Source organism: Vicia villosa, linkage group LG5 (assembly GCF_029867415.1).
Source record: "Vicia villosa cultivar HV-30 ecotype Madison, WI linkage group LG5, Vvil1.0, whole genome shotgun sequence".
Lineage (NCBI taxonomy): Eukaryota > Viridiplantae > Streptophyta > Magnoliopsida > Fabales > Fabaceae > Vicia > Vicia villosa.
In genome coordinates, this window is record NC_081184.1 from 122,685,775 (window position 1) to 122,707,278 (window position 21,504).

At 32.1% G+C, this 21,504-nt stretch overlaps 1 pseudogene; it reads left to right on the plus strand.

The window, feature by feature from the left end:
• The first annotated feature begins 10,816 nt into the window (after positions 1-10,816).
• On the plus strand, positions 10,817-19,208 carry LOC131605317 (protein FAR1-RELATED SEQUENCE 11-like; annotated as a pseudogene).
• Positions 19,209-21,504: the final 2,296 nt, after the last annotated feature.

The window sequence follows — 21,504 nt, forward strand, 5'->3', positions numbered from 1 at the left end:
GACATAAAGTCTCTTTTTTATTTTGGTTCCTTTTTATTTGGACAATCAATTTAAGGCATTTTGGAATTATGATTGTTATCACACATATCCTCTTAATAAAAATTCTAAATTTGCATCTTTCTTATTTTCGAGTTTTCATCGATTTTATGCAAACTGGAATATAGGCTTAATTATCTTGGATATTCATGCGCATTGACTTTAAGATATTTTAAGAGTACTTGAAATACTATTAAAAAACTGGATCCATTCGACTTACAGTGTTTATCTAAAATATCTCTTACTGAAATAAAATAGGATAATCAATTACATATTTTCGTCTCGATAACAAAATTGTATAGGTAATATCACATTGAATTAGATGACCTGACCACTAAAAAAATCTGAAAATTTCATGACATCTAAAATTTTAAAAAATATCAATGTTTTGTGCTTATTAAATATTTTATGACAATTTTCTTTCTGAGACATAGATAAAAGTCTGACGGATAATATTTTTATCTTTTGAGTTTAAAGGTAGTGCAGTGACAGTGTAAACTAACTTCACAAATACAATCAATCAAAATCCTTACACTTGTCATGTCATATTAGTTTTGTTAAATTAAAATTATATTTTAATTGAATACATGGTTGTGATTGACAGTGCATATCCTTTTTTTCTTATCTTTTACTACTCTTTATATTTTAATTTTTAAATTCACTTTTTATTTTAAAGTTTAGATTATTTTTTTGAAATAAAATATTATATATGACATTGTTTTGATTTTCAAGATGAAGGAAAAAAGTGGAAACATTAAGTCATACAATTTGAAGGAAGTTATCAATTCATCGATTTTTTTTCTCGATTATGGTTGGTCCGAGCAGATAATTCTCATTGATTTGATTAAATGACTGATTCAATAGCAAGCTCATACTCCCTCTGTAATGATATATAAACAATAAACACAAGTTTTTTATCATAAATTATAAACAAAAAATATATCAACTTTATTTTATTTAAGCATTTTAAACACATCTTTTTGAAAATAAAATTAAATACAAATTGTATTTATTTGCTTTATCTTTCATTTTTTTCTATAAACCATTTCAAATTGTTTTTATATATTCTAATAAAATATATTTAAAAAATGCTACAAAAATTTGAATTCTATTAAATATAAATTTTTGCTTATAAATTATTACAGAGAATTTATAAGCTACTCATTCGATTTTTATTTCACCAATTCAACGGGTCAGTCTAAATTATTTTTATACAAAACTAATATCAAGTGAGCCGAATAATTATTGCGAGAGGTGAAAGAATTTAAAATTAACCAAATGGTAAAATTGGGATTAGAACACAAATTAAATAAGCAGGTGATTTTATTCTTCTCACCTTTCTCACCGATTATTATTTTTTTTAAGAGTTAAATATGTTAGTAATCCCTATAAATATGACACTTTTGACTTATAGTCCCTATAAATAATTTCATTGAATTTTGATCCTCACAAAATTTTTCGTCATGAATTTTGGTTCCTCCCGTTAGATTACTCTAACGGAGGCTTACGTGGCACACCACGTGTCACGCCAAGTCAGTAACAGTCAAAACTAAAGAAAAAGAGACAGATTGCGGGGGTTTTAAACCCCTTTAAATAACTTTAAAAACAATAATTTTTTATAATTTCTATCAAAATTAAAATAAATTAGTATTCATAATTATTTTTTATAATTATTATAATAATGGCCAATAAATCAATAAAAAAAAAATACATTCCAGAATTGACAGGGCCCTCTGCAATAGTTTATGGTTCACTAAATTCCAGGATAGTAGGATTGATGTGCTAAACCCACACATTTCAGATCACTCCCCTCTGAAAGTTTGGATGGATAGGCATAATATGATTAGCAGACAGAAGAGGAGATTTAAGTTCCTCAATTGTGTGACTGAGAAGCCTGAATTTATGGAGATTCTGAGGAGCAATTGGCAACAAGAGATAGAGGGTAGACCCATGTATAAGCTATGGAGGAAACTCTTTAGACTGCAACCAGAACTACAAAAGTTAAACAGACAAGTTACTGAGGGAGTTAAGAAGATTCAGGAATATAGAGAGAATCTAGCCAATGCACAATCCATGCTGAGTACAGACCTACTGAATGAGGATTATAGTAGAGAGGTCAAGAAGTGGAATGATGAATTACTCAGGCAGATTGAATTGGAAGAAAAGATTTTACAGCAAAAAACAAAGATTGACTGGATACAGTTGGGAGATGAGAACAATGCTTATTTCTTTGCAAATCTGAAAGCAAAAAATAGGCAAACAAATCTGATTAGCTTGGTGGATCAACATGGACATAGATTAAAGAATTTTGCTGAATTGGAAGATGAAGTTCTCACATTCTATGAACAATTGATTGGTAGTGATATACCTACTAGCAGACATTTAGACATTAATGTTCTTAGGAAGGGAGCCCAACTGAGTCAGAACCAACAAATGAGTTTAATACAAGAGGTGACAAAGAAAGAAATTGTGGAGGCTATTAAGGGCATAGGGGATAACAAAGCACCTGGGATGGATGGTTTTAATGCAAAATTTTTTAAAGCTGCATGGAGGATTGTGAAGAATGATGTGATAGAAGCTGTCCAAGACTTCTTCATCCATGACAGACTTTTTGCTGCAGCCAATTGTGCATTGGTTACTCTCATTCCCAAATCTAAGAATGCCAATACTATGAGGGAGATGAGGCCAATTGCATGTTGTTCAACCATCTACAAGATAATATCCAAGATTCTGACTACTAGACTCAGCAAAGTGATCACAAGTGTGGTGCATGATAGCCAAACAGCTTTTATGCCAGGGAAGACAATCCAGGATAACATTATTATGACCCATGAACTGTTGAGAGGTTATAACAGAAGGCACATTTCTCCTAGATGCACTATCCAGATGGATCTGCAAAAAGCTTATGACACTGTCAACTGGGACTCTTTGGAAATGATAATGAATGAGATGAGCTTTCCTTCCAAGTTTGTGAACTGGATCATGGTGGCAGTTAGAACTGTATCTTATAGATATCTTATAAATGGGCAGACTAGCAAGGTTTTGAAGGCCAAGAGGGGTTTGAGACAAGGAGATCCAGTCTCTCCCCTCTTATTTGTTCTGATAATGGAATATATGCACAGATGTATGGCTGAACTGAAAGATACAAATGGATATAAATTTCACCCTAGGTGCTCTAAACTGAACATTACAAATGTGTGTTTTGCTGATGATCTAATGTTGTTTTCCAGGGGTGATGCCTGCTCAGTCCAAAAGATGATGGATAATTTCAACAGATTCTCTGATGCTACTGGAATTAGGGCAAATCCTGATAAATGTAAAGTTTATCTTGGAGGAACTACCTTACAGGAACAGTTGGCTATCCTCAGGGTCACTGGTTTTACTGAGGGCATTCTTCCATTTAAATACTTGGGGGTCCCAATCTCTAGCAGGAAACTATCTATTAACCAATGTCAACCATTAATAGATAAGATGATAGCTAGGATACAACATTGGTCAGTCAAGTTGCTAAGCTATGCTGGGAGACAACAACTAGTGAATAGTGTACTGATGGCTATTTCTGGTTATTGGCTTCAAGTCTTCCCTATACCTAAAAAGGTGATCCAGAGAGTTGAAACAATCTGCAAGAATTTTTTGTGGTCTGCTAAGGCTGAGGGCAGGAAAGCTTATGTGGCTTGGGAAAAACTTTGTGAACCCAAAAATGCAGGAGGACTGAACATTCGAGATCTGGAAACATGGAATAAAGTAATGCTGATCAAGATGCTCTGGAATATTCACATGAAGGCAGATAAGATGTGGATTCAATGGCTTGATACATTCTTTATGAAAGGAGTACCTATACTGCAATGGGAGGTGAGCAAAACTGGATCCTGGATGTTTAACTCTCTTTTAAAATGCAGGAATCTCATTCATAATGGGGAGGCATGGCAACAGGCTTGCTCAAGTGGGAAATTCAAAGCTGCAAAGTTTTATAAAGAAATAAGAGGAGATATAATAGATGTACCTTGGAAGCGCATATTCTTTCAAAACTATGCATCCCCTCGTGCTAGATTCACACTATGGATGACTCTTATGGGAAGACTACCCACCAAGGATAGGCTTAGAAGATTTGGATTCATTCATGAAAGTAAGTGCTGCTTCTGTGATCAAGAGGAAACCCTTGCCCACTTATTTTTCTGTTGCAGTTTCTCGGCCAAAATCTGGGATAGTATACTAGTGTGGATGGGATATAATAGATCTATCCTACATTGGGACCTTGAGAAGAATTGGATAATCCAGAAAACACACAAGAAAGGATGGAAAAGAGAAGTTCTTAGACTGGCACTTACTGAAACCATATATCAAATCTGGACCACAAGGAATGCTGTCACTTTCAAACAATGCCCACCAAGAACGGACCTCATTCCTAATATAGAAGAAAGAGTGATTTATAGGAGTATTACTCAGAAAAAGCTGAAGAATCATGTTGATTTGAGTAGTAATAGTTTTAAGTAACTGGTGTTTTGTGATGTAATTGGAACCTGGATCTACGGATCGGTGTATGCTTGAAAGTTTTTGGATATTAATAAAAGTTTTATTTACTCCAAAAAAAAAAAATCAATAAAAAATATCATTGAAAGATATAAATTATGAGTGGGACAATTACTTATCTTTTATCAATTAATCAAAATATTAAAGTCTTAGTCACCTTTCTTATTTTTTTGTTTACTTTATTTATTTAGTATTGCTGTAGCAATATATATCTTTATTCATTAATGAATTTAACTTAATATTTTTTTGTATAGTTTGTATAAAATTAATATAAATTAGTACTCCTAATAATTTTTTTATAAAAATTATAAATTTGACAAATAAATCTATAAAAAATATCATTGAAAGATAAAATTTATGGGTGGGACAATTATTGATCTTTTATCAATTAATCAGATTAATTTTTTATACTTCACTATTTTCATCTTATTTTTTCGAAAATAGTCGTCGAAGGTTGATGTTGGAGCATGCAATTTATATTCGAGAGAACTATTTGTCATTAATTAATACGGTAATTTATTTATTTTTCTTCAAAAAAAAAAAAATGATTATAATATATATAAAAAATTTATAAAAGTTATATTCATGACAAATATTTGTAGTAAAAGAATAAAATTAGTAGATTTTTTAATAGCCAACATCAATATTAAAATAATAATAATACATTAACTATAGTTTTTTACACATTAAAGTTTTAACCTTTATATAAAAATAATTGTTTGCCACAATTCAATTAGTAAGTTTTAATATTTATATTTTAATTAAAAATTAGAATCATTATATTATTATAAAAATATATAGGGACAAATGAGCATAAAAAATTAATTAAAATGATTTCTTTTTAATATTGTCGAAGTAAAAAATAAAAACAATTATAGTAAAATTAATATACTTTTTCACACTTCAATTTTTTTTCATTAATAAAAAAAATTTTAATATAATTTGAATATCTTCAAAACAAAATTACAAATGATTATCATAATAATATATTTATTTGCAAATTTGAATGATTTGTTAAATATTATTTGTATTTGTATAGACCTTCTATACAGATATTCTAAACTGATGAAATTTAATGGTCTTTACAAATGTCTTGATATAGTGATATATCAAACAATATTAAGATTTAAAAAAGAGCTATAAATATTGTCTATATTAAATGAAAATTCATTGTAATGTATCTATATCAAGCAAAAAAAGGTATTTAAAGGGGGTTTAAAATCCCCGCAATCTGCCTCTTTTTCTTTAATTATGCCTTTGTCTGACGTGGCGAGACGTGTGGCATGCCAGGTAAGCCTCTGTTAGAGCAATCTAACGGGAGGGACCAAAATTTATGACGGAAAATTTTATAAGGACCAAGATTCGACGAAATTTTTTTGTAAGGACTAAAAGTGAAAAATGACATATTTATAGAGAGTAAAAACTTATTTAACTTTTTTTTAATTTAAATATTTCTTCTTAAGATTTGCAACTTTTATTTTCTTGAAATACAAGTAAACTGACTTGTCAGTCTTCGTATATACTATCACTTAGTCAAATTGATACCTCTGAAATAGAATTAGCATTAACATTATTATATTTTCACATGTTTTCAATTTCCATGCATATCTTTTCATATCAGCAGCATGTTTTGACTTGTTTTTATTAAAAGCAAATAAAAGAAGGAAGTAATATTGTAGTCTTTTCGTATCCGCAACATGTTTTGACTTGTTTTTATTAAAAGCAAATAAAGCAAATAACTTTGAAAAAAATCTATTGTTATATGTTTAGTTGGACTATTTATCCCATTCGAGTTTTCAATCATCTCATTAACTATTTACATGTGTCAATTAATTTCGACTTTAGTTAACTTGATAAATTGATTTTTCTTTCTCACACCACACATTTTATTTAATCTTATAAGAAAATACCGTTCGCTTCTTTTGACTTAATTTTTCTTCCCTTTTGAGTTATTTGTCCTATTTTCTTGATATTAATGAACTTTTGATGTTTTCCACCAAATAAATTATTTGATTTAATAATCGATTAGACAAAGAACTTAATCAATTATTTAACTTCAAAAAAAATATTTTGATTTTTAGTTGTTACCGCTCATTAAAGAATTGTTCAAATTGATTCTAAACTCAATCAATTAAAAAAAATCGATTTAAAATTTAGTCTAATCGATTATTTACTTGGAAAGCCTTTCAATCAATTAAAAACTCTCCTAATCAATTGGCTAGGTTCTACAAATATTTTTAGGATATTTTGTTAAGTAAAGAGAGACCTTAAATATATTTTAAGTGTGTTTACCCTTAGTTTTGGTAAACAACTTTTAATTTCTTTCTTAAAGGTTACTTGCATAATCGACAATTAATCATAAGACATAGTGCCAAAGTTTTGATGGATTCGTGTGTTTTAAATTAATAAAACTTGAATTCAAAGAACGGTAAAAAAACAAAGGAAAAAAGGAAAAGATTGACAAAGATAAAGAAGAAAGGCATAAAGATTGTAAACTTTGCAATAAAAGTAAAAATGCTTGAAACTAAATTGATTATCATCACAACACAAAATTGATTATCTCGCAGGGGAATTCACAATTTAAAACATCTTTAATACTTTTCATAATACATCAATTAAACCTCATAGTTCGTGAGTCATGACTCAAAGTATCATAATCTCATGAAAGATAATTCATCAAAATGAAAATCAAATTCAAATAGTCAAAGTGAACATAATAGTTCTAGAACATAACGACCCCGTCCCTGATGTTACGTATCAGAGCAAGACTCTCTTCAATATAAACTACGGTAAAAGGACGCTATGAAGTTATCCTCTAAATTCAAAGGAATACTCCTAAGTACGTGCATGTTACCCACATGGAGGCAACATTCAAACAGAAAGGGTGAGTATTTCATAATCATTATGTAAGACATAAGGAATAGACATAGTAGTTGTATACCAATACTCAATCGCATACATACCGATACGACATATCCATCATATACGAATACTTACTCACACTTGCACATCATCACTTATATACAACATCATCTTATGGTTCAATCACAATTATCACTTGCGTTGTTCACATCACAAACAACCAGGTATCATGAATTCACCCAATATCACAACAATGTAATGCAACAACAATAAACTCATGCATGTGGTACAAATACTTCATTGATGACTCAATCATCGTTCTCCAAAGATCCCCACCATAGGATTGATTCCCGCTTGGAATCGGAGCACATCAACTAATTGCATTTAATACGCACAATGGGATTAAGGGTCGTCAATAGACTAATGGTCCTATAACATCATTGGACTTATCTTCCTACAAATATGTTATGAATACATGATGCTCAACGTCACGAAATCAACGACCACGACTAGTAAAAATGGCATCATCATTCATTAATTCACGAAATTCATATCATTATACAAACACACAAACTTCCAAACATCTTGGTTAACTCAGCATACAACATCAATTAATCATGTTATTAATCAGCACGACAACCTTCACCACAATCAAGTATAAAACATAAGAATTCACATCATCAAGTTACATACAAAATGCATTCTAAACCTACTTAAACGTGCACAGTAAATTACATAAAATTTTCAGAAATTAGAATAAAATATAAACTTCCTAATTCTGAAATCATTTTTCAAAAATATGAAATTTTGTCCCAAGAAATCGCGCTAAGCGCCCCCTGTACAGCGCTAAGCGCAATACTTACTGACTAGACCCTCTTTTTTATTTTCAAGAGCGCGCTAAGTGGGCTTTGCGATTCTGCAGAATATTTCTGTGCGACCTGCATCATAACAGACCCAAACTTCTATCTAAAAACTTGTTTTTAATCATTATTTTCCTCCGATTTAAGGTTTATTAATCTAGTTCTAACATGGATTAATTATATTAAACACTAATTTACAAACATTCATCATACCTCCAATGATCTTCATCAAAGCGTTAACCTTCAAATCCTCAACAATGGTAGATTTAAATATAAATCATGTTATTAATCACCAATACAATAATCATCATCATACAACATGTTAACCATGTAGCGGTGAAATTTGTGAGACTAAAGGCATTGAATAGACTTAGCTCATATGTTTTAAACAGAGTCGCCGCCGCGCTTTATTGTTTCCAAAGGAATGGGAGAAAGAGCGAATAAAATCCAAAGAAGTTTTTAAAATCAAAACTAATAAAATAAACAGAGATTTAGGTAGGGGGTTTGTTATGCAAGGGGGAGGTTTTAAGCACCCCTCACATCTATGGTACTCCATAGGAACCTCTTTGAAAATATTGTTATTATTGTTACTGTTATTTTGAAAATGCTTTTGTGATTTTTGTTTAAATAGAGTGGGGGGATAAGAAAAGAAGGTTTTAAAATTGAGCTCGATAAGACATCGCATCTTAGGCCTACATACCCCTTAAGTGCAATAGGGAAGTCAGAGCTTTTGTAGTGCCTCTTAAAAGGAAAATTAAAAGGGCCAAGTGGCCAAAATCTTTTTGGGTGTTGAGATTTAACAATACTCAACGGGTTTTTTTAAAATGTTAAGCTTTAACAATACTTAACGAATTTTAATGAAAGAGGACCGAGCTTTAACAATACAAGGTTAATGGACTCAGAGTAGTTTCACTAGGAATAGTTCTCCTCTTAGTACCAAGGTTTTAAAAAGGGGGTTGGTTGAGCTTTAACAATACAAAACCAAGGGTTGATTTTAAAAAGGTTAAGCTTTAACAATACAAAATCATTTATAAAACAAGTGCAAAGCTTTAACAATACTAAGTACAAAGTTAAAAGAGATTGGAAAAGAGATTAAGTACCTTGACAATTTTAGTCAATACCATTCTCATTCCTTTGGATTTTTCAACAACAACTTTAAGTAATCAATCAATGGATACCTCAAGTGTGTGCGTGTGATAACATGTGTCACAAAAGACAAGCAAGTGAGTATAACAAAGAGATCAATGTAAACTCACATGATAAAAGATGTTTAATACCTTTGGGTCATTTCATGTATGAATGAAGATGATAAATGATGGATGGACATATGTATCTCATGCATGTAGGTTAGTAAGCAAAGTATATACAATGATAATACAATGGATAATAAGTACAAAGATGCAAGGATGACAATCAACAAGCATAAAGGCAATGATCAAAGTCACAAGTCATATTGACATGGATAAGTAAAGATCAAAGATTTCAATTTAGGGTTTTGAAATTAGGGTTTTTAGAATTTACACCTAAACCTTATTGATTTTTTTAATGATTAAAATACCAAATTCTAAAAGAGAATTGGTTTAAGGTTACATGGTACAATCAAAGGAACCTTGACCTAACCCTAGGAATATTCACACAAAAATATTGACAATTTATTTAGAGAAAATATTAAGAGAAAATTGATTTTTTTTGTACTTTTAAACACATAAAAGGACTTATTTTGATTTAATTTTTAAGTGATGAAAATAATAATATTTTTTGAATTTTTGAATCATAATATTAAAATAGACAAAGTAAATAAACAACACATAAAAATCAAGTCAAAAAGATTAATTTTGCTATTTTAAATGAATTTTCAAAGCTTAATAAAAAGTGAAAGAAAAAAGTGCTAAAAAATAGGTTTGTTGCCCATGGGGTTTGAACTCAGGTCACCAAGGTTACCGAGCAAAACATAACCACTGAGCCAACGCGCTCTATTTGATAATTAACTGCGCGCATTAAATTATATTGTAAAACATGTTCTAAATGTCACACCAACTTCATCTTCAACCTTGATCCCGCCATGGATCCCAATTCAAACTTTCTCAAATATTGATCAATTTTAACAAAATAAAGGTGCATTCTACTCAACATCCAAACACGAATTCAACCATATAAGTATCATTCATTTATTCAAACTAAAACACGTGAATTTCTGAAAAATACTCAAGAACCCTAAAATTTCAAATTAAAATTAAATGCTTAATCAGAACAATTGATCCCTAAAACCTTAGGGCTATTACTCCCTACATTGTTCTGAGTGGAATGATATCAAGAAATGCAAAGATTGATGCTAAAATGATAGAGCTCGTGTTTGAGTTTCTTGCCTCTGAAATTGAAGATCAAAAACTTGCTTAGAGGTGTTACGGAAATGTTGTAATGATTGGATAGCTTCCCTAACCTCCAAGGAAGCTATCTGGATGCTTGGAATGGACTGAACACCTTTGGATCCTCCTACCCGAAGTTACCTACAAAACAAGAAAGTGAAAATGGAACTTGAGGTTCCAAGTGTTACAGATGTAATTTGAGGGTTTGGATAGCTTCTATATGTGATATAGAATGTATTTGATGCCTGGTTTGGAAAATGTGTGTATAGAACAAGAGTTGGATGGTTAAGGTTTCAAGTGATGCTTTAATGGAGGTTAGAAGGTGATTTTTGGCTAGAGGTGTTTTTGAGGATGGTGGAGATGATGTACAACTTCTAAATGATGATTAGAAGTTGCTGGAAAGGTTGTTAGACACTCATAACTTGTAGAACTTGAGCGGGAATATTTGAATTTTGAAGTAATTCTTTTCAGCCAAAGGGACGCGAGGAAGCCTCAGAAAATCAAAATACATGCAAAGGGGCAACGTGGCATTTCGTTAGAAAAAGATCGTTAGGGTCGAATTAGTATAAATAGGAGTCTTAATGTTAGGATTCAGGGTGCTCAATTTGTACAGAAATTACTCAAAAATACTCAAGTACCAAGCGTAAGAGAAAGAGTTTGCTGAGAATGTACGTGTAACACCAGTATCATTTTCAATGTTATTCTCATCATTTTAATACAAGTCATTTATATACCTTTATCGAATTGTTTTATATTACAGTCGAAGCTTTTAACGTTTTACTTCCCTTTCATACATCCTTTACTTTTCTTTTCTTTCATGTCCCTTGTCCTTAAACTTAAATACCTTTGTCAATACAAGTAGATACCCAATATGAATTTAATTACAAATATAACATCACTTAGACACATGTCTTAGGATATATCTAGTCAATCCTGTAAGTTACCAATCATATAAAATTTGGAGGACTAGCGGTTGTTTATCCGAAATCACTATAAACAGACTATAGTTAGTAAGTTCCACGGTTGTGATATTTATTATTGTAATTTCCAATCATGTTATTTAATTTCTAACTACTATTTGAAATTATAGGTGTTTAAAATCAAGACACTAAGAGACAATACACCAAGACAACAAGATAAAACTATTTGATGTCATGACGTGTACATTGTAGGTTGTTTTGTCTCAATTATGGCTTTGATGTATACAATGTTTGGTTCCTAATGGAATTGTGTCATTGATGTAATACAATTTTTGGTTTAATTCCATTCACAAATGGGTGTATTGATGTTTCTGGTATGATACGATTCAAAAATATTCAAGTTAAGAAATTGAGAATTCTATAAAATTGAAAAATATATTTAAAAAAACACAAATAATATCACAACAGTTAGTAATTCAGTCATTGTTATAAATAAAGCGATATCCAGAATAATAAAACCGAAGAATGGTGTTGTAGGATTCGAACTCAGGACCTATCAATTATTTCACAACGGTTGTTTCCTTCAACCATAGTTATAAGTTGTGCGCTATCTAATTTATAACCACGGTCACTTGCCCGTTGTGGTAACTGGCATACATACAATTATACTCTACCTAACAACAGACGTGAAACCGTCATTATATGTATTTCACAATCGTATTAAATGTGTTTTCCGTAGTAGTGGCATTGTCATATTTGTCTCGTTGTCCAAGAACCTGAACATCACATTCTTCTCATTATTGATAGCTTCATGCATATCTTCGAGTAGACACAAAATTATTGCAGCTGGTTTTGTTGACAACAGTCATTGGGTTCAGTTAAAGTTGAAACTCAATTGTCTGTTGTCTCTCGTCATAGATCGTTGGAGACAGAACTGTAGTTAAGGTGCAATAGATTGGGAATCGGCTTATGCATGATGTATTATGCACTGGGGAGAAGAAATTGAGAAATCAACATAATTTGTTTTGTATTGATATTATAGCACTTTTTGCATTATATGTATATATTTTATCGGACATAGTTTGTTAAAAATGTAAAAAATGGCTTTTCTAAAACTCACCAATGCATTTTGGATTTTTTTAAAAATAGTTGGTACGTATTATAGGTTACCGAAGTTTTCTAAAAAATCGGAATATATGCATCGAATTTTTAGAAAATCAGTATTTCATCCATATTTTTACATATTCCCATGATTTTATCCTGACAAGTTCGTAAATCTCCGATATTTCATAAAAAATTTGTAAAACATCTAGTATTTTTTATTTTAAAAAATCGTGTATTTCTTCATCCAAAAAAATGCGATATATCTGATACTATAATTAAATATGCGATAACTTCATATAATTCCAAAATACTGGACATTTTTAGTAATGGCATAACTGTAATAGCAGCCCTCATGTCGAGGTGTAAGGTGAAAGTGTGGAGTGACACAATAAAATGTATGAGGTTAAAGGGAATGCACTCACATGTCATCCAATTGAGATTCATTAATCAGTCATGTTTAATAATTTTTTTAAAAATAGTAGTGTGGCTTGACACTTAACATGGTTGTGATTAGTTGACAGCGTAAAATTATTTTACACTGTCAGTGTATATCCTATATATATATATATATATATATATATATATATATATATATATATATATATATATATATATATATATATATATATATATATATATATATATATATATATATATATATATATATATAAGGAGGGATCAAATTACACCCAAATAGTTACACCATGAGTTACACTCGCTCATAACTTCGTCTCAGATAGTTATTTTTGAAAATCAACTGTTGGATTGAAACATATTGTCATATAGATCATATGTATGAAGTTTGAGATTAATCTATGATGATTTACTATGTCATTGAATTATATCAACATTAACGCTATATGAAAGTCTATTTTGAGTTAATTTTTGTGCATCTTGATGACATAGTAAATAATCATAAATTAATTTCAAACTTTATACTTATGATCTATATGATGATGTGTTTCAATCAAACGGTTGACTTTAGAAAATAATTTTTTGAGGCGAAGTTATGAGCAAGTGTAACTCATGGTGTAACTATTTAAGTGTAATTTGATATATATATATATATATATATATATATATATATATATATATATATATATATATATATATATATATATATATATATATATATATATATCAAATTACACCCGAAGAGTTACACCACGAGTTACACTCGTTCAATAACTACATCTCGAATTAATATTTTTTAAATTCAACCGTTGGATTGAAACATAATATCATATAGATCTTACCTATAAAGTTTGAGCTTAATCTATAATGATTTACTATGTCATTGAATCACATCAAAACTAACGTTATATGAAAGCTCATTTTGACGTTAATCTTTGGATATCTTGATGATATAGTAAATCATTATAGATTAAGCTCAAAATTTATAGGTATGATCTATATGATATTATGTTTCAATCCAACGGTTGAATTTAAAAAATATTAATTCGAGATGTGGTTATTGAACGAGTGTAACTCGTGGTGTAACTCTTCGGGTGTAATTTGATCCCTCCTCATATAGAGGAGGGATCAAATTACACCCGAAGAGTTACACCACGAGTTACACTCGTTCAATAACTATATCTCGAATTAATATTTTTTAAATTCAACCGTTGGATTGAAACATAATATCATATAGATCATACCTATAAAGTTTGAGCTTAATCTATAATGATTTACTATATCATCAAGATATCCAAAGATTAACGTCAAAATGAACTTTCATATAACGTTAATTTTGATGTAATTCAATGACATAGTAAATCATTATAGATTAAGCTCAAACTTTATAGGTATGATCTATATGATATTATGTTTCAATCCAACGGTTGAATTTAAAAAATATTATTTCAAGATATATATATATATATATATATATATATATATATATGTGTGTGTGTGTGTGTGTGTGGGGGGGGGGGGGGGGGGGGGGGGATTGCTATAACACACCCATTCATTTTTATGAAGGTGTGTGTTAGCATCATACACCTTTGTCAATTAACACTAAAAAAATTTCTCTATCCTCAATTACTCTCAAAAGCATATTTATGTTTAAGACTTAATTTTTCTCTCTCTTTTTTTTCAACCAATCATTTTGATACATTTATTCTAAATAATAAAAATAAAATAAAATATTGTTTATTCCTAGAAATTGAATTGCTCACTAGTATTGTTAAACAAAGTAAAGTTAGTAACGGGGAAAGCAAAAGGAATCGAAAGTCTTCAAGATGTATCTGTGGTGCAAAAATGTTGGTTACTAAGAGTACAATTGGGTTTGAAGAAAAATGGGTGGTTAAATATTTCAACAATTCTCACAACCATGGGTTATTGGATGACAAAGAGGTTCAATTTCTTCCTGCTTATCGAAGCATCTCAATTGCTGATCAAAATCATATATTATTATTTTCGAAAGCTGGTTGCTCTATAAATCTTGTTATTAGAGTGCTTGAGTTAGAAAAAGGAATAGATACAGGAAATTTACCACTTTTAGAGAAAGATGTTAGAAACTTTATTCAATCTCATAGTAGTACAGGTAAAGAAAGTGATGCCTCAGATGTTCTCAAATTATGCAAAAATTTGAAAGATATAGATGTTGCTTTTAGATATGAATTCACAATAGATGAAAGTAATAAATTGGAGCATATTATTTGGTCATTTGGTGATTCAATTCATGTATACGAAGCATTTGGAGATGTTGTAGTTTTTGATACAACATATAGAATAAATTGTTATGATATGCCCCTTGGAATATGGGTTGGCGTTGATAATCATGGAAATTCAATTTTCTTTGGTTTTGTCTTGTTGCGAGATGAGAAGATTTCCTTCTTTTCTTGGGCTTTACAGGTAACTTTCTATTTACTCAAAATTGTTATCACGGTTAAATTTCTAACTTAAAATTTTTATTAAATTATTTTATATTTATGTTACTATTTTTCAGAGTTTTCTGCCTTTTGTCCAAGGAAAGTATCCAACGACAATTCTTACTGATCAAGATCTTGCAATTAAAGAGGCCATTGCAATGGAATTGCCAAACACAAAACATGCATTTTGCATATGGCATATTGTCGAAAAGTTTTCAAATTGGTTTTCTTTTTCATTAGGTTCGAGACATAATGACTTTAAACATGAGTTTCATAAGGTGTATCATTTATAATGTGCAAGTGATTTTGAACTGAAGATGGAGAAAAACACAAGAAAGGGAGGATTGAATTATGTTCTAAATATCCCTTTCTTTTTCTTTAACGTCTTTTCTTTCTTTCGTTTAATCATCTATTGGATTATGATTTTGATGTTGCGGAAGCATGAGGATGTAGAACTACATAACCAATAAGATGCTCATTTTAGCTTCTTTGTATCATCAGAACTTCTAACTTGCTCAGTACAGTTCTGAGAAGCTTTTGCTTGAATGTTTTAAGTTAAAACGAATTGAGCATAAAGTAAAAGACACTTGTTGTGACTAACTCGTCGTGACTAACAACCTGCACAGCCAACTGTTGTGACTAACCCTGCACAAGCTTCCCGCGAGTGACTAACCCCTAGATGACTGAACCATTCAGTGATCCCTTCTGGATATAACGTTCATCAATCTAGTAACCTGCACAACAATGCGTTATGACTAACTCCCTGCATAGCTACCTGATGTGACTGACTGCAATGGACTGTTCAGTGATCTCCTCGAGATATAACATTCATTATCTCCTGGACTCCTGACCTTCACTTGGTCTCCAAGAGATTTCCACAATGACCGCAGTCAATTGTCTTTTCAAACTTCTGACCTAAACTGGTCGCCCAAGGCATCTTCTGAAGATAACATGAGTGCTTCTTATTCAAGCAAATTTCTCCTATTCTTAAGTACATCTGTTTATGACACACTGACTAGAAGTCACTTCTGGTGTCGAAACATCCTATCAGAAGTTTCTAAGATATAACACACTACGAGCAACAACTCTATGTGTTTTACATTTAAATACAAGAAACATAATGTCTTGTAGTCTTCTTGTCTTCAACTTCTGGGTGAGATATTTTTCTTCTTAAAGCAGATAAAGAGAAGCAACTCTTATGTTGAATGCTCCTGATTTGATCTTCTTTCCTTGAATATGGAGGTTGAATTTTATCTTGGAGAAATCATTCCTTCTTGTAAGACCATCTCCATTAATTCTGATTGAGCATATGTTGTGCAACTTCTCTAGCATTTGATTGCTTCTTCAAAAAGATCTTCATCTTCTTTTCTCAAAATCATATACGAAGTAGCAGCTCTCGACGCTTTTAGATTTGTCTTCATCATCAACTTTTGATGCATCTTTCATGAGTGTATTGTTTAGTTCTCCTGTGGAGTGTACTGCTTGTTTAGCAGGATCTATTCAATCTTCAAATGAACTTCTCTTCTAATAGGCTTATGTTTTAACACTTTGTTTCATCATACGCTTCATATATGTTGCCTCTTCTATAACTTCTGATGCATTATCATTTCTTCTCTTGTGCTTTCATGCTCAGATTCACACTACAGATTTTCTTTTAGGATATTTCTTTTTCTTCACTCTGTAGATGTATCCTAGATGCATACTCTGATGCTTATTCTAGATGCATACTTAGATGCATACAAGAACGCATGTCATCATGATTTGAAGCTTGGTCTATTTATAGAGCTTGGTATGTTACCGTTGAAGTTTAGCCGTTGAGATTTGAATATTGTTTTGAAGGCCTTCGTCTCAATTTGCTCATGAATGAAAAATGTTGCTCTTTGCAAAACCTTATCTTCAACATGATGATTATAGTGGATGGCGTGTTTCTTTGTTTAAGCTTGTCTTTCCAATGCGCTGCATGTGGCTTGCTTTTTCAATCAACCTTGGGAGTTGTTCCACTTAATATTGCAATCGTTTTACTTAAGATGAATTTTCTAACGGCTCTCCCTTAGATTCTAGGCTCTTTGTATTTTATTCAATTCTGTATGTTGAGCTATAGATTCTTCATTGGCTTGTACGTGACTTCTACTAATGTTTGTATTTTATATGTCACTGTATCGTAACTTCAGAACTTGTAACTTCAGAACTTCTAATCTTTATACTTGCGTGATTTTCTGATGTTTGCAAAGCTTCTTGTAATGATCTTTTTGTTCATTTCCTTGCAGCTTCTGATGTACTTTCTGATTGAGGCTTTATTTGATATGATGAATTTTAGCTTTCTTCCATCTTCTGAATGTTTAATTCTTATTTCATATCTGATTCAGTTTTTGATATAGTTTTTGTGATTCTGATACCACCTGTATAAGCATAATTTCTGCACACTAAATGAAACCATTAGTAATAAAATTGTTACTCACAAAATATATGCTTGTTATCATCAAAACTAGATTCTAAACATAGATTATCAATCTTGTTCTAACATGAACGAGAGTGGAAATCAATGGTATCGCAATTTGGTTTGAGCATGGATAGACATATTGACTTGCTTTTCACTCATCGTGAATGTTAGGCTCTAGCTTATTTGAAGGACTATTTTTTTGCTGGAATGTCAACAACTGGACGCTTAGAATCTATAAATTCATTTATAAAAAGATTATTAGATGCGAAAATAAATTTGACCTATTTTATAAATCAAGTATGAATTTAATTGAGTTACTTGGTATAATTTAGTCATGATTTTTAGTTTATAGTTCTTTGTTTATAATTTAGTTATTCTTTTTGTATTTTTTTTATGTAGGTTGGTGTTGCTGTCAAAATTAGAAATCAAGCTGGAGAGAAGGCAAGGATGCGTCAAAAGTATCACAATCCTCATATTATAACAGGGTTTCCTATTGAAGAGCATGCTACATGTATACTCACACTGTATGCATTTAAGTTGCTCCAACATGAAATTGAGTTATCTACAAAGTATGCTGCAACTGAGACTGACAATGACTCTTATAATGTACAACATCATAGCAAAGTTGATGGTGGTCGTATAGTAAGATGGAAAGTTGAAGAAGAATCAATTTGTTGCTCTTGTAAAGAGTTTCAATTTTCAGTAATATTATGTCGACATGCTATTCGAGTGCTAATGGTGAAAAATTATTTTGCCCTCCCATCAAAATATCTTCCTCTCCGATGGAGACGACAAAGTTCATTAATTCCAAAATCTAGTCACATAATAAACGGAAATGGCGGCTCCTCGTTAAAATTGCAGTCTCTAATTCGATGTTTAGAAGTTGAATCATTAAAACAAAGGAATGAGAACGAGTTGCTACAAAAGAGTTGGAAAATATTATCTTAGAGGTGAAAAGCATGTCAGAAACTCATGAACAATTGTTTGATTTGGAATATGATGTTCCAAATAATGATGGGTGTGATGTTGAAAATCCTATTGTTTCAAAAACCAAAGGTCGACCGAAAGGATCACGACTAAAAGGAGGAGGTGAAGCTGCAAAAAAGATCCGGCGTTGTCATGTTCCAGATTGTGGAGGACCTAATCACGACTCCCGAAATTGTCCAAATAAGAAGAAAAAGATGGAAATATTTCATTCTCAATCTCCTAATAAATAAGCATTAATTGGCATCTTTTATTTTATTCATGATTAGAATTATTAAATGATAATATTCAATGTGTATATTTTCTTGTGATTTTTTTTAATAGGCAATGGAATTAAACTAGAGCAAAAGGGTTGCTCCTCCCAAATACAAGGCAAAAAAGAAAAACCGCTACTCAAAACAGCAAAGCGGAAGAACATGCCAAATATGAAAATTACAACTTGATACTAGCTTAAGACTCGATTGTAACCACTTCCACGAACGGAACACAATCTCCGACAAACAATCTAGGAAACTAAAACACCCGCTATTAAAGATTATGTTGTTGCGGCTCATCCAAATACTCCAACACGACGCAAGCCAAATAACTCCCACTATCCTCCTTTTGACTAAAATCCTCACTTTTTCATAGAAGAAAGGAAAGAGCATGAAATCCTCCAGAGTGAAATCGGGAATCGATCCTATCCACGCGTGAACCTTCGTCCAAATATCTTTCACCACACTGCAGCCACCTAGCAAATGGAGTAAAGTTTCCTCCGCTGTCGAACAGAACACACATAGTGATTCGTTGGCGTCTAAAATTCCCCTTTTGAGCAATTGGTATTTGGTAGCAATTCTGTCATGAATAATTCTCCAACCAAAAAACAAGAAATTTGAAGGAGCATTTAGCTTCCACAAAAAGACGCAGCTTTTGCGACTGATTCATTGAGATAGGGCCCGGACAGCTTTGCATAGAACCAGGAAAAACATGATTTTACCGAAAAAACATCATCCTTGCTAATTCTCCAAGAGAAAGAATCCTTAACACCGAACCTTGGTACATCGAGGACAATTAACTCGAGCAAGTCCAGCCACTGCCCAACAGCGCTGTTGCTGCTGCTATCCACCAGAATGTCTGCAGCATTCAACTACCAGCCTGAAACCGACTGGTTTCCAGCCGCTGCCACCACCATTCCGTCGTTCCTGGCCAGCGCAAACAACTCAGGGAAAAGCACCATCAACGGTTGGGAGTCTGCCCAACAACCGTACCAACAGGGAACATCCTGTCCGTCTCCAAGATTGCACGATACAGCACCTGTGAAGTTTTGAAAAAGAAAAAATTCAAAGTTGTCGGATATAAGAAGATCACGCCACCAAATTGAGTATGATTTCTCGATAACGGAAATGTCCCCAATTAGCACCTTCCTCCTCACGTTTCCATATTTGGACTCAAGGATACCCCGCCAAACAACATTATCTTCCGAAAGAATCCTCCACCTCCATTTACTTAAAAGCGCAACATTCATCACCTCCACGTTCTTTACCCCTAAACCACCTTCATCAATAGATTTGCACACAATCTCCCATCTAACCCAATTAATGGATCTTTTAAAATCACTTCCACTCCAAAGGAATTTTCTTTGGATGGAACTAATTTCATTAAGGACCTTTGATGGTGCTTTGTAGAAAGAAAGGGAATAAATTGGTAAGGCATTTAACACGGCATTGATCAAACAAACCCGGCCGGCCAAATTTAAATGCACTCCCTTCCACATCGCCAATCTATTCTTCAACACCGAAATCAACTCCCGCCACATAGAATACTTCCTCGGGCTATCACCCACTCTAACCCTGAGAAACTTAAACGGTAATCTATCAACCTTGCATGAAAGAAAGGTAAAAGCCGCCTCGAGGTACCCTTCTCCAACATTCACTCCGAATATGTTACTCTTATGAAAGTTGATTCTCATGCCCGACATAATCTCAAAACCCCTAAGAATCGTTTTCATGCTCCATAAGTTTGATGTGTCTCCTTCCCCAATAATTATGGTGTCATCCGCGAATTGAAGCATACTAACCTCATCCCCATCATTTATCTTGAAAGCTTGAAAATCCTCTATAGAAATGGCCTTATTCATCAAAGCTGTAAGAACCTCCGTAACCAAAACGAATAAGAAAGGAGATAAAGGGTCCCCTTGACGAAGCCCCTTCTCCACTTTGAAATCCTTTGTGATGCTACCATTGATGAGAACGTACATATCACTAGAAAAAATGGTTCCTTCCATCCATCTTAACCATTTGGAGTCGAAGCCCATTTTGGTTAAGACATAGGCTAAAAAATTCCAACTTACACGGTCGTAGGCTTTCTCAAAATCTACCTTCAACACCACGCATCTTCGATTATTTATTTTAGCTAGATCAAGCACCTCATTCACTACTAGAACCCCATCCGCTATGTTTCTACCCAGAACAAACGCCGTTTGATTACAAGAAACCAACTTCCCAACAACATTTCTCAATCTACTTGCTAAGATTTTCGCTAAAATCTTGT